Raw genomic sequence first — 15,678 nt, 5'->3', positions numbered from 1 at the left:
TTGGCCTCATTGCTGCAGTTGGATCTGCCAGAATGAGCCTTGTTCCCAATCCACTTGCAGGCACAAGGGGATTGCCCACATAAATGTGATTACACAATCAAGGTTTAATAGGTTGTTTACACAGAGAAATTGACAAGAATTATGACTGTGGAATACTCTATTCCATAATAGCTATTCCAGAACTTCTTGGGTGTCCCTCTACAGACACACCAACCAGAATAAAAGTCATGGTATTGCAGAAAAGTTAGTGCTCTCATAAAGCCCAGTAATTATTTGTGAATAAAGTGAGTTTCACTCTGAAGTGGAGTTTGCACTAGGGAGCTATTCTGGAAGAGCTGTGCTGGTCAATTTCCCTAAGTAGACAACTCCTGAAGGAAGGTCTGCTTTATTTTCTTTTGCTTCATAGCATGCTTCATAGTTGCAATGTCAAAGCTGCAAACTGTAGCAAAATATTTAGATTTAAACAAAAACATTTCAATTAATTCAAAAAGTGGCTAATCTTTTGTAATAGGTTTCTCAAAACATTTTTGCCTCCAAAAACATATTTGTGATTTTTAAAAAAAATCTGACAATGTCATTTCAGCTTTAAAGATTCATCTTTTTTCCCCAAGAAATTATTGGTGTCCTTTGCTAATTTGTAAGACGTATAACTGCTGATTTACAAATATACACATTCCTGATGTTTATAAGCCTCTTTTCAAAAGGTGTGGCCTGACACTAGGGCTTACAGTGGATTGGTATGTGGAGGCACAACATAAGGGCAGCTCACCCATGATTCTACCTTGTTTTCAAAATCTATGCATTTGTTTGGGAGAAAGACAAGGGCGAGGAGGACTTGTTTATACCTGAAACTGAACTGGTAGAGCATATAATTAATGAAACTAAGTTTGTATTAATCAGAAAACAGGGAGTGTTTAATTTTTTTTTAATCATGCAATAGTCTATGGGATATTATAAGCTCTGTCAAAGGCGAATATGCAACTGCAGACAACTGTATATACTGTGTGTGCATGATCACATTTGTACTGGTGTAAGCTATTGTATTTGAACCATATGTTCACATAGGGCTTTGCTGCATACTATTGCAGCATACGACAGTTTCAACAAGAGTTCCAAACTTGTGTCATCTGAGGCAATTTTCATGCCAGTTTATGGGTTACGTCCGGGAGGCTGAGGGAACTGTGGGTGGAGGGGTAAGACTCCCATGATCCCCTCTGCTTCATCCGAGAATTTAACTGCTGCCTGAATGATTTTCAGATTTCTGTCAACATGGGGGCAGCCTAGAGGGATGCTGCACTTCTGACCATTACTGAGGTGCAAAAGCAGCTCCTGTTAGAATCAAGATCCCTTCCAGCCTCCTGTATTTGTGGCTGTGCCTGAGGAGCAGCGGAAGTTTGAAAATGCTTGAGATGGACTCTGCAAGGCCTGCTGAAGTTTTTTTATAATCAGGATCGTTAGAATTGCACTGAGTGTCACTGAGGGAAGAGGAGATTTCTTTCCTGCCTGGCTGAACGTCGGTACGTTAGCTAAAAAAATAAGTGGAAAGGAAATGCCTGGTCTGAAACGGTCTTGAAGATCTCCGCCTCACAAAATGCCTGGTCCTGGGAGCAAGTGACCTTCCAGAACTCAAACTGAGAAGCCTGCCCCAAGAGCCTCACTTCACCTTCCCACGGCCACCTGCAGAACTCTGCCCAGTGGCAGAACTGCAACCGGGCAGAAAGATCTCCCATGTTCCATTCGCATGGACGTTCCAAGCGCTATTCTCCTCCACACGGGGAAATGATTTTTGTTCTAGTGGAGGGTGACCATCCATCCTGTTTTTGCCAGGACAGTCCCTTATTTAAGCTGTCTCACAGGCATCCTGCTTTTTTAAGAAACTAGATAAATTGTCCCATATTTTGTGGGGCTCCTGTTCCCTGGTCCCCTGTGTCTTGTGGCGTCAGCCTCTCCTGCCAGGGAGCTGCGCCACTGGGTGGCTGCCCTGTTCCCTGGAGTTCTGCACCTTGTGGCAGCAGCTCCTGCTGCAGGGCAGTTCCTCTGTGAGGCAGCTGCCCCATTCCCTGGCACCCCATGGGGGCAGCCAACAGCTGCACTGGTCCAGTTCTGGCTCCCCTGAGCCGCAGGGACCCAGTCCAGGCCAGCTGGGCCGGTGTGGCTCCCTGCTCCCCACAGCTTGGGGAGCTACTCCACAATGGGGTGGTTGCCTTGTTTCCTGTTGCCCTATGCTTAGGGGAGGCAGCTGCCGCTGTCAGGGAGCCCCTCCATGGGTTGGCTTCCTCATTTCCCAGCCTGCCATGCCTCAGGGAGCCGGCTGCTGCTTCATTCCCTGGCTCCGCTGCCAGGAGGTTTTGGAACACCCCCCCACCCCACAACATGGGGTTCTGGTGCCCCCATCCTCCAGTACCCTTCATCTCTGGTCCCTCCCCCTTGGAGGCTGAAGAGCCCCCCATCCCTGGTGCCAGTCCCCATCGCTAAGGAACCCTGCCACGGGACAGCAGCCCTGTCCCCATCTCTGGAGGCCAGTGACCCATATTTGCCATAGGGCAATGTGTCACCTTACCCCTTACCCACCAAGAGGAGATGGAAGCTCCCACTGAAACGGTGTGTTACGTCAGTTATTGTATTAGGATAGAGGGTGGAGCAGTGTCATATGTGGTCAAACACGGGCCAGATCCTCAACTGAGGTTAGGGTAATCGTACCTCTGCAGGCCAAATACAGGACAGGGAGGAGGGAGTTAGGTGTCCTGGCCAAAACGGGATGGATGGTCACTCCAAAAGTAAGGCAGTGGATGCTCCATGGGGGCTGCCACCCTACTGGGAGGGGTGCTCCCTGGCTATGGGGGCGGGGGGCAGCTGTGACTCTTGACTTTCCCAAACTGAGGGGAGCAAGAAAGGGGACAACAGCTGTGCTGGTCTGGCTCCAGCTCCCCTGAGCCACAGGGACCCAGATCCAGGCCGGCTGTGCCGGTGTGGCTCCCTGCAGCTTGGGGAGCTATGCCAGTCCAGCTCTCAGCTCCCCAAGCAGCAGTCTGGGAACTGGGCACTGGTGTTCCTCTGGGCTCCCCCGAGCTATGGGGAGCCAGGAACTGTGTGGAAGCCCATGCTGGTGTGCCTCTGGCTCCCTACTCCTCGGGGAGCCGGGAACTGGGGGGGATCTGTGTTGGGCCAGCCCCTGGCGCCCCAGCCATGGGGAGCCCAGTGCCAGGTGCAAATACAGGGCAATCAGCCTCTTTTTAAAAATAAATCAGGGCGCCTTTCTGGTGCACGAAATATGGGGCTGTCCCAGCCAGTACAAGAGGGATGATCACCCTAGCTAAGGTACAGTGCTGTGGGTCCATGTTGATTTCAATAGTGCTACACTGATGTACACCCAAGATAGATAATTTGGTATCCGAATGCTCATTTTCTGTAGAAGAGAATGTGCACAAACCCACCCCGTGGTAATTATGGTTGGCCCAACAGAACCAGGAATTTCAGCAGGAGCTGTTGTCAGTTCAGCTAAAATGTTTTCCATTTGTTGAAATGTGGTAGTTAAAGTTCAAGATTTGAATGAGACAACAGTTAGGCCAATATTTTGCCTTCACAGAAGGGAAAAGAGTGGTTCAAAAACTTCGCTACTCAAAGCTGCAGAAAACCCAACAGGATCTCCTGCAAGGAGCGTGTCTGCAATCAAACTACACAGGCAAGGTCAGGAGCCTCAGGGACTTTTGGGAATCAGCACCTCAAGGCCTTCCGATTTTGGAGTGCGTTGATGTAGCCAGCCCGTCTCTCAGTCAGCAACTGTGTTGCGGTTATCTCCACAATTGCAAATGCACCAGTCCCCACTCTGCAAAATGAAGCAGGAGCCAGGGGAGATGTGATATTAGTCAATCTGTTTTGTTTTGTGAGGGGCACACTGCAGAGAGCAGTTGGGTCCATATTTCCATCCTCTCCCACTCCAACCCCACAGGATCACCGGGCGGGGCGCAGAACAAACAACCAACGCATCCTTCTCTTGGCTGGTTTAAGGGCCTTCGCTCCCTTCCACCTTAAAAAGAGCTCTTTGGCCATTGTGTACCACCCAGCCGAGCCCACCTAGCCCCTCTGTAGTACAAACATTTGAAAGGGTATCTGATAACAATGCATCTGCTCAGAGGCTGGACTTTCCAAGTTTAACGTGCTATAGTAACGCGATGCCCTCTCCTTTGTACATGTTACTCATGGAAACAATATACCTGTTCTTTCTCAGGAACCAGGCCACATGGATAGGTATCAGGCTTCTTTGTTACTGGATACTATCTATCTATCAGATGACTCATTAGGCAAAGAGCTTATTATTTGAATACAGGCATATACTTTCAGTACACTTTCAGCACCTGGTGTATTTGTTTTAGTGACTCTGGTTTAGGACCAAATAATGTAGGGAAAAAGGGAGGAAAGAGCTGTCATCAGTCAGTACAGCTGAGACGGGCTTAATTCATAATTCAGCATGATGTGAGGTGTTCCATTTCTTTGCTCTAACTAAGTAGCAAGTACCTTCTTTACAACTCAGCAAGTACTTGTAAAAAGCACCTCCCTGGTAAATTTCCACCTTCCCTTACAGTTCTTTTTCCTAAGCATTACATGGAGTTAAAAATCTGAGTATGTTCATCCTGGGACAGAAGTATCAGAGAGGTAGCCGTGTTAGTCTGTATCTTCAAAAATAACAAGTCGTCCTGGGGCACCTTATAGGCTAACAGCTATTTTGGAGCATAAGCTTTCATGAGCAAAGACCCGCTTCATCAGACGCAGGTCAGATTCATTCATCTGATGAAGCGGGTCTTTGCCCACGAAAGCTGGTGCTCCAAAATATCCGTTAGTCTATAAGGTGCCACAGGACTTCTTGTTTCTGGGCCATGGGGTTTTTCACAAGGGCACCTTACTGGTAGGTAACACACCCATCACTATAACCAGGCCAGGTCTATGCTAGGGCAATGATAGCGGCATAGCCACAGCACTATCGCTCTGCCAGACTCACCCCCCCGAGGGTAGCCACAGACTACCAGAACAGAAGGGGGTTGTCCAGCACAGTAGGAACACAGCAACTAGGGTGACAGAAGCAGTCTTTCATTGATCTAGTTGCCCCTAGGAGGGGTGCGGGGAGGGATTTAGGCTGGTATAGCTGCAGTGCTTGGGGTGTGGATCTTCCATACCTCTGAGGCAGAGGTGGAAAAAAGGACTCCCAAAAATTACTTGAGTAAAAGTGCAGCTGCTATCACTTCTGGATACTTGAGTACAATCTAGATTTGATGTGGTGTGCGTGAGAGAGAGCATCTGTGTGCAATTTTTCTCAAGCAGTTTTCCAGCGGGACACGGGTGACTTGTACTTAAGTACATCCCCCACCCCCTGGCCCCAGCAGCTGTACTTTTATTCAAGTAACTTTTGGGGCACTTTTTCCATCTCTGCCCTGAGGAGTGTAACTATGTCAGCCTAATTTTTGTATGTTGCTCAAGCCTTAAGATGTAAATTTTGTCTCTCAGCAAGTACTCAGTAAATCCTGTGCTGTAGCAGTGTGTAATGTCTCATGTGTCTATCTTCAGAATAATAATCAGACTCAGGCAAAAAAATGCACCTTTGATCTGTTTAGTCATGATTAGCCTTGGGACAAGGCAAGGAATTTACAGCTGTTTCCATTTCAGAATACTGAAAACAATAGCTTATAATCTCCTCTCACAGCTGTTTGTGACAACAAAATACCTCCTTTTGCGTCAGCATTTTTCAGTTGAGCTGCAATATTTATTCACGTGATTCCCACAGTGGTGTGACATTGAAAAAGCCCCAGGGAAGGAGTCAAAATGTCAACACAGTGAAAACGAAAGGCCAGGCTGGTTTAGGGGATCAGTCCACTGGCTATGTTAAAGGCTAGTCCAGGGGATAGAGAAGCTTGCATTTGCTGGTTCAAACTGGAACCAGATTGTTAATGACTGAATGTTTCTGTCAGCTGGTGGCTTGGTTGCTCCCAGTCAAGAAGCAGCCACGCGTTAAATACAGGCACCATAATTGTCACTAACGCCTTACCCATGCTATCCTATGGGGAGGCTGACTAGATTCAAGAGGTCTCCTTGTAATAGCATAAATACAAACCATTTTCAGCATTGATTCAAGGGAACCTACTCGCAAGATTGTCTGCAATATGTCAGGCAACTAGGGAGAGATTCACAGAAGGACTTAGGCACCTAACTGCCACTTTAGGTGCCTATATATCCTTAGTAAGGCCCCCTCAGTGTCACAAAATTCCCGCTCACTTGCCCTCAGTCTCTGCAGATAGCTAACCTTGCTCAACACCAAAATGTTTTCAGTAAAATTTCCCGAGGTGTCAGTGTTTCTGCCTGCGTACGCTGTGGCCCCTTGCCAAGGACCTGGGGATTATGGTGGATGAAAGGCTGGATATGAGTCAACAGTGTACCCTTGTAGCCACAAAGGCAAACGGCATATTGGAGTGCATTAGGAGGAGCATTTCCAGCAGATCTAGAGACATTCTTATTCCCCTCTATTCGGCACTGGTGAGGCCTCATCTGGAGTATTGCATCCAGTTCTGGAACCCCACAAGAAAGGATGTAGATGCACTGGAGAGAGTCCCGTAGAGGGCAATGAAAATGATTAATGGGCTGGAGCACATGACCCATAAGAAGAGGCTGAGTGATTTGGGCTTATTTAGTTTGCAGAAGAGAAGAGTGAGGGGCAAGTTGATAGCAGCCTTCAACTTCCTGAAGGAGGGCTCCAAAGAGGATGGAGAGAGGCTGTTCTCAGTAGTGACAGATGGCAGAACAAGTAGCAATGGTCTGAAGTTACAGAGGGAGAGGTGTAGGTTGGATACTAGGAAAAACTATTTCACCAGGAGGGTGGTGAAGCACTGGAATGTGTTACCTCGACAAGTGGTAGAATCTCCATCCCTAGAGGTTTTTAAGTCCTGGCTTGATAAAGTCCTGGCTGGGATGACTTAGTTGGGCTTGATCCTGCTTTAGGCAGGGGGGTGGACTAGATGACATCCTGAGGTCCCTTCCAGCCCTAGGATTCTATGATTCCAAGTGGTCACATGTCTAAGCCCCAGAGCAATGTCCAAACCTGCGGAAGACAGGTATCCCACTGCACAACTCGCTTGCACAGCCTGTCCCATAAGTATGCTCAAAGCTCACGGCTTGACTTGGCTCCTATAGGTGAGCTTACATAAAGTGGAGGTTGGGAAGAAAAGAGAGAGCTCTCACTCATAACTTTTCACCCAGTGATTGGGGTGCTCAGTCTGGGGTTAGGCAGAGCTCTGTTCAAATCTCCACTCTTTCTGAGGTGAGATGTGACAAGGAAGGGATTTGAACAAGACAGTACTAGTTCTCAGGTGAGTACCCTAACCACTGAGCCATGAGGTGCCTCAGTCTCCCCTGTGGAAACTCTTCTACTGTGAATAAATAATTAATATTTTTTAAAAAGAAGTTAAAGCACTCACTTGGGAGACTTGGGAGGCCAGCCCAGGCTGAGTTATGTGGGCAGGACAGGTCTTGTTGAGATGCCAATGATATACCTGTCTTCTGGTTAAAGAGAGAAGGTCAGTGTTGTAGGTTTTCAGTTCAACCCCTTTCACAAGCACCCTAGACTCACCGAAGAGAATACTGAGAAAGAAACTAAACATTTCTCATTCACACCTACTCATATGCCCATGAGACATGATGATGTTGGCAAAGCTGGGCAGTCAAATACCTACCTGGGAGCTTCTACAAAATGGAAACATCACTCAGAATTTGCTGTTAATCTATCATGCTTATTACCTCAAAACAAAAACAGCAGAAATGTAGCACTTTAAAGACTAACAAAATGATTTATTTTGTGATGAGCATTCATGGGACAGACCCACTTTGTCAGATCAATCTCATTTCCAATACAGACTGACATTTATAAATACAGAGGACCCCAAAAAAATTGCAATAAAAATGACAAATCAAATAGGATTGAAGGAAGGGGCTGAGCAGTGGAGGGGGGGAGGTGTTAATTGTCCTGTCTGAGATAATTACGCGCATCAAAGGAAGGTCTTTGCAATGCATGAGGTGATTGATGTCTCTGTTCATAGCATGTGTTAAATGTGAGAAATTCGAATATGAATTCCAATCCACAAATTTCTCGCTCTAATCTGTTTTTAAATTCTTTTTGCTCCAGGACACAAATTCTCAAGTCTTTAACAAAATGGTGCACTCCACTGAAGTGTTCGCTGACATGCTTATGCGTATGGAGTTACTTGATGTCTGCTCTCTGTCCATTTATCCTTTGGTGAAGGTTTTGCCCAGTCTGTCCAATGTACTTAGTGGCAGGGCATTGTTGGCACATAATGGCATATATATGCTATTGCTGGAAGTGCATGAGAATGTGCCTTTGATCTTGTAACTAACATGGTTGGGTCCAGTGCTTTATCTCCAAAATAAATATGTGGACAAAGCTGGCAGAGCAGACATCAAGAAACTTTGCATACGTTCCATGGTTGCATCCACCAGCTGAGAGTATCTTGGCTGTAGCTGGGAGGTTCAGTGTTTTGTTCAGCGGATGGATATGGGGCCTGACCACTGCTCTGAACAAGGCCTGCATTGGTCTCATCCGGAGGTATGCCTAGAATATGACAGAGATTACTGCTGCCCTGTGGCTGAGGAGACAGACGTTGCCTGGCAGTTACAGTGGGACTGACCTGCAGTGTGATGACGAGGTCTTAGATCACCTGTAGTCTGTGTAGAGGCAGCGAGACTGAGACTGTCTGGCGGTCCAGAAGTGCCCATGAACTCAAGTGTGCGAGTTGGTGTCAGGATGCCCTTTGGCAGGTTTATACATAGACACAGATCGGAGAATAGCGTTGTAGTCAGAGCTGTTGCCTGTCGGTTCTGAGCTAAAGAGTGGCCCCTCATTAGGCAGTCATCTAGGTAGGAAAAGATGGTTACTCCTTTTGTTCTTAGATAATTGGAACTAAATCGTCTGTTTTGTTTACATTTCGCAGCAACCATTTGGATGCCTAGAGTATGTACAGTGACAGTGAATCTTTGAGCGAGTGATGCGTCTTGTTAGCATTTTCAACGAAGAATCGAGACATTTTGAAGGGAAGATCCTCAACGGTGGTTTGGACATCCCTAGGAAACCCAAACAGCGGTAGCCAGGCCACCCGCCTCGTAACCACTGCTGATGCTAGGGACCTAGTAGCAGCGTCTGCTGCATTCAGAGCTGATTGGAAAGCTGTCCTTAAAATGAGCAAGACCTCTCCGCTGAGGGCTTTGTATTGACGTCTTTTGTGATCTGGAATAGTTTCAATAAAGGTGTGAAGTTGGTCAAAGACATGGTATGTGTAATTGGCAGGTAGTGCCACATAATTAGCGATCTGCAAGTGTAGGCTGTCTGATGAGTATGATTTTTCCCCATGGCATCCTGTCATTTCCACACATTGTTTTCCAGGGTGAATCTGGTAGTCTGCTGTCTACTCCTCTGATTCACGGCCTCTACTATCAATGAGTTAGAGGTTGGGTGGGAGAAGAGGAATTCAGCCGCTTTGACACCACAGAGTACATTCGATCCAGCCTCTTTGATGTGGGTGGAATGGAGGCTGGAGTGCTCCAGAGAAGCCTGGATAGATTCAGAAGGCTTAATTAATTGGTATTGCCACTCTGTTCTGGGTGGATGAGTGCAAGATATTAGTCAGCTTGTGATGTGTATCCCTCGGGGTCCTGAGGGATATCTGGACCCTGTCTGAGACCCTCCTGAAGACGTCCTGGAGTCCTCCCAGAGGAAGGTGGGTGGTTGCATCATCAAGGATGATGAGGGAGAAAACTGTGATGGGAGCAGAGAATTCGATTGATCCTCTCCCCTAGTTAAGTCCCACAGTCCTCAACCTCTGAAATCTCTAACCTGCCTGGTGCCTGCATACTAGTGGGTTGGAGTCTGTTCAGCAGTAGAGATTGAGGTAATGGCTGGGGAAGGGCCTGATGTCAGCTCCCAGTATGGCCAGCTGGGTGGCCTGAGTGGGCACCCACTGCTGTTGCCACCGTTGTAATCGTACTGGCTTGGATGATGATTTGCTCGCTGTTGTCTGAGGAGAAACGTCATCGGCCGAGCAGCGAACCTTATTCAATCAGAAGCTGGCGTGAGAGAATGCGAAAGCCTTGAGCTAGGTAAAGAGCCTTCACTAAGCAGCTGATTGTCCGGTACTGAGGAAAGAGCAAGCTCCCCGTGGCAGTATATTGCGGCACAAATAGCAGAGAGAGGGCATTGGTACCAGGGCCCCCTGCAGTGCCGATACCAAGAGGCCAGAAGCAGCTGTAGGCGTGCTAAGCACTTTCGTGCACGTCACTGGTGCCGGTGTGTCAGTTTTAGCAGCCGCTGGCACAGGTGTGCTGTTCGCAGAAGCTGGTGTTTGCTTTTTCTTTGCTGGCTTGTTCTGCAGTGCCAGGATGCTGGTGGTACCAAAGAGCTGCGCCATCTTGTGTGAAGAGGGGCGAGCCCTCTCCTTTTTTTGCCTTTTCGGTGATGCACTCGAGGCTGCCCCCTTGAAAGCAGGGAGGGCAGCAGCACAGTTCTGGGACCTGCTCAATTTCTCCAAGGAGGAGACAGACCCTGAGGAAGTGTGAGAACTCCTCTTAGCTCCAGGAGATTTCCCCTTGTCTCTAGGGCTTGTCACAACCAAAGCCCTGTCAGTAGCCTCACTCGCCTGTGGGCTATGCCTGAGGAGAGAGTTTTTGCAGTCTGCAGGTGTGAGTCTGCTTCACCTGTGTGGTGACCACTGCTAGGACCTTTGAGAAGACCCTTGGTGCTGTGCATAGCCCAAAGGGCAGCACCCTGGATTGAAAGTGTCGTTTCGCGATCACAACTCTGAGGAATCGTCTGTGTGACTTGTGGATGGCGACATGAAGGTCAGGAGTGGACAGCCAATCCCCTTCCTGTAGCGCAGGGGTGATCATGGCCAACGTTACCATCTTGAATCTTTGACAACGTGCCCACTGGTTTAGATTCCTGAGGTCTAGTAAGGGTCTCTGACCCACTGTTTTCTTCTGTGTGAGGAAGTAACTTGAGTAGAAGCCCTTCCCCTGTGCTCAGTGGGTGCCTCCTCTACGGCCCCGAGCAGTAGAAGATGTTGTACCTCTTGTATGAGCACAGACTCCCGAGAAGGGTCTCTGAAAAGGGATGGGGATGGAGGTTGGGGTTTGGAGATGAATGGGATGGTGCAACTGGTGTGTACAATCTCTAAGATGTACAATCGCTAAGGCGATTGCTCGCCATGTAGAATAGAATGCTGCTAGCCTGGAGCTGACAGTGATGTGTGGCTCGGCCTGGACCCGCAAGCTATGGGAGGGGTGGGGGGTCCTTCGACTCTTGACCAAATCTTCAGAATGACTGATGGGCCGGAGCCTGCTGGGTCACCCAGATATGGAGCTGCTGTTGCCTTGCTCTCCTGGACTGTTTTGTCCATTTCCTACAGTGTGGGCAGCCTCCTGTGTTGTGGTGCCGACCCCGACACGGTATGCTGAGTGGCCATCAGAAATGGAAATGGACAGGCACACAAGTGGAGCACTTTTTAAAACCCAGCCAACTGGGCGTGATGAAACTGGCTGCGCTATGAAGCGGAGGTGCTAAAAGCAGCTAGAGCTGCTTGGGAGAAGCTGAGTCCACGGCTTTCCCTCGTTGGCGTCTTCTCTTGTTGTATTTAGTTATTTAAAGATCAGTTGTTCCGATTTTGATTTTTCAGGTGGCTGAGGGACAGACTGCTCTTGCAACCAAAGCTAGCGGTGATTGGAAAAGAACTGAGGAGCTGCTTGCCCTCACATGTGCAGTAAGTGCCCCAGGCATCTTGTTCCCATGTCCTGTGTGCACGGGCAGCCGGGGTCGGGGGACACTGCTACGCATAAGTCTTCGGCCAGTGGGAACACTGGTGCTGACATACCTAAAAGCCAAGCATCCACAGGAACCAGCTGCTTGCTGGGGTAGAAGAAGCTCCTTCTGGCCTTTTTCACACCCTCACAGTATACCCAGCCCAGCAAAGAGCGAGATTCAGTTCACTGGCTCTCTGCTGGGGCTGGAGGTCTCTGGAGCCTTTTTGAGTCGTGCTGGACCTTCTCCTTTCCAGCTGCTAACAATATCATGATTTCCTACTATGACTGAGTCTAGCTGTTCTTTATTCCGAAGTGGGAGGGGAGATGTCCATGAGCCACCCAGATATGGGCCACCTTATGCAAATGGCTGAGAGCCCCAATCTAATTCTGTAGAAGTGGACTTGTGAAACCTGGAGCAATTTGTCTTTCAGCTTTTTTCTTTTTCCCCAGAAGCTCTCCCGCTCTGTGGAACTGGCTTCCTAATTTTCTTCCAAAGCTTTGTGGTTGATAACCCAGGACCTTTCTTCTGCACTTGACACACACAAACTCATGCTAGCAGTGAACTGCTTCACTTTGCTTGGTCTCATTTAGACCTCGAAAGGACACCCATACAAATAAATGTCACGCCTGGATCCTCAGCTGCTCCAAACCTGTTTAGCTTCATCTGAAGCACCACCCCCTTAGCGTCATCTTACTAGTAGTAACGTGCAGCTGTGCAGTAGAAGTTAATTTATAAAGGCAATTTGTATTTCCTTGCCTGTAAAACCTGCTTCTTTTCCAAGGACAGCTCTGGAGTTTTTGGTTGGGCTCTCCAGTGCTTGAGTTTCTGCTAATGAATTAAATCTGGGCTGTGAAACTTGATACTATTTTCTTGATACTATTAGTCTGCTAGGATTCTAAAGTATTTGCCCTCTTTCATTAGGTTGTGAATCCAGCCGTGCACTCACCCATTATACAGGTCTAATTTCTCATTTACGGGTCTTCCCAGGTAAAAGTGCCCAAAGGCTTAATGTCACCAGCCGTTCTTGCATGAGGGAAAGAAGGGGGGCTTGGAGCGGTGGGAGAAGAATGCCTTTAGGAGTGTGGCTGGAACTGGTGATGTAAGCGGCACTATATGAAAGGTTAATATGCACAATCCACTGTCATGGGAAGGAATTTAAAGAGAGATGGGAACCAGCTCTATGTTTTCTGAATAGGGCCAGAAGGATTTGAAAATGTAGCTGAAAGAGGGACACAGCCATGACAATGAAGTTCTCACTCTTCATCTCACAGCGAGAAAATGCTGCTAAGGGTTCAAACACCAGGAAATGAAATACAAAGATAGAAGTCAGACTGTGGACATAGAAGAATATTCCGATGTACAATGGGAGAGCCCTCAGCTGCATCCTGCACAGTTAGAGTGACAAATGCTAGAAATCATTGCAAAGAACTGTGCATAGCCCACAGCAGGTCCCTCTCCTGAGAAACAGAACCTGCTTTTATTCTCCTTGCTAGAGTCAAAGAAAGATTTCGTGGGCCTGTGTCGAAATCAAGCAAAACTAAAGAGAATGAATGTAAATGGGGTTATGAATTTTACATACACTGCTCCCTTCAGCAGGGAGTGGAATTAATGGAAACTGCCAGCCGCTGAAACAAGAGTCAATGACACATAAAGGGCCCTCACACACTCAGGAGAAGTTTTACAAACACCGGGCATGGTATTTGCCCAAATTCTCCTTCAGAAGCTGATTGCTCAGGTAGGCAAGTCTAAAACTTCCCCAGCAGCGCAGTCCCTTCGCAGTTGCTCTCTACTGATCTCTTCAAGACACACACACATATATATATGCAGATACATATCTCATAGAGCTGGAAGAGACCTCAGGTGTTAGCCCGAGACAGATTAAACTAAATGATGTTAACACAGATATCAGAAGATGAGCTGATCTACAGGCTCTATCCCCCTCCCGCATCTCTTCAACAGTAAGTGTTTAGGTTTAACGCACGTTAAGATAAAGCAGGAATAATATTTATTGAACTATGATGCAAAGATAACAAAATAGGACTCCCAAACTTTGTACATAAATAAGTATACAGCTCGGGTGTTAGCCCCAACCAGTCAGAAATTAATAGAAATCACCACAAACGAATAGAACAGATAATACCATTTCCCAGAGATGGAACAGTCTGTGGATCCCAACAGAAGCGGTTCAAATGACGAACAGGAACGGACAGGTGCAGGTAGGTCTTATCTTTTTCCAATCTTCTGTCTTCTATTCTTGACCCGCCGTCCTGAGTGCTGGATGCCTAAAGAAAATGATCGATGATGGTGCGTGCAGGTATATATATGGCATTGATCTATAACTCAAAATGAAAGCAAAAGGAAACGCTCAGCTGACCTACAAGGCCGATGAGTAATTACACTGCTGCCATTGAGCTATCAGCTGGCCTGGATCCCCTAACTCTCCCTGCCAAGCCAGCCTACGAGGCCTGATAGCTACACACTATGCCCTAGCTGCTGGTCTCTGACAAGAGGCCTCAGAGAATTCTCCTCAGTGAGCTTCCAAACTGAGGAACAAGAAAGAGTGGGCCCTGAGGGGCCCCCTTATATACCCTTCTGTTTCCAGACAGATTCCCCAGTTTTCCCGCCTTAATTGGGCGCCAATATTTCCTGCCTCTTCCAAAGGGAAGAAGATGGAATCACAACCCTTTTAAAATGGAGGACAGACTGGAATCCATCTTGGATTCACAAAAACTAAAATTTCAATCGAACACAGGTGGTCATCGAGTCCAGTCCCCTGCACTCTTGGCAGGACCAAGCACCATCCCCCCTTTTTTTCTTTGCCCCAGATTCCTAAATGCCCCCCGCCAAGGACTGAACTCACAATCCTGGTTTTTGCAGGCCAATGCTCAAACAAAGATGTCACAGACAGATTTTATATTTTCCTTTGTCATTCATGCTTCTGGAGCAGGAGGGAGGTAAAAATGCGGGGCACAATACAATTAACTTGACACCATCAGCATAGAATCAATGTACCTCAGTTCCTAAGGATTCATCTCTTCAAAAAGGCCTTTCCGCCGTAGAAATTGCACCCTGACACTGGCAGTGCCCTTCTACCCAAGCTTCTCCAGCTGCATTCCTCCAAAAACGGGAAATTAGTTAAAAACCAAAACAAACAAAAAACCCCCCAAAAACATAGCGACCCCAACGCTAAGCAGAGATTTTAACCCAAAAAGGAAGTGCACCGGGCACTTGGGTTTTATTTACATGGAAGGAATTACAGTACGTTAATACAACATGCACTGGTAGATCCTGATACAGATACACTCCCTCACGGGGGGTGTCCTCTTTTTTGAAAGGTCAAATATGGAAACCCTACATGGGTTAGACTTCTCATCTACATTGAGAGGAAAGTCAACTAGAGCCACTTGCCCCATCGCCACCCAGAGTACAGCCTAGCCCATGAAAAAGACCTGACATCAGCTGTTGAACCCACTTCAATGTGCTTCTGAAAGTGTGTCAGGTGTGGACACAATGCAAATTTCAACCAGAACGATAAGAAGCACCAAACTGGAACCAACCTTCATCACCAGTTACGCTGGAAGGCAGTAGAGGTTGATTTTTTGTTGGCTAGGTCTATTCTTGCCTTTGACTCCCAGCACAGGCCATACCAGTGTAGTGAAAGGCTTCAGCAGTGCGAAGAGGTGGGGCAGTGGGATATGGCACTGCTAAAATAGCAATGCAGCTATGAAAGGCCTGCTTGGGAAGCATGCAAACAGACAAGTGGGGTTTCTGAGGTCTAATTTCCTCACATAAACCATGCCTCTCTGTCTGCTCTTTTATTTACACTTGTGCTA

Source organism: Carettochelys insculpta, chromosome 5 (genome assembly GCF_033958435.1).
Source record: "Carettochelys insculpta isolate YL-2023 chromosome 5, ASM3395843v1, whole genome shotgun sequence".
Lineage (NCBI taxonomy): Eukaryota > Metazoa > Chordata > Testudines > Carettochelyidae > Carettochelys > Carettochelys insculpta.
This window is presented reverse-complemented; position numbering follows the sequence as displayed.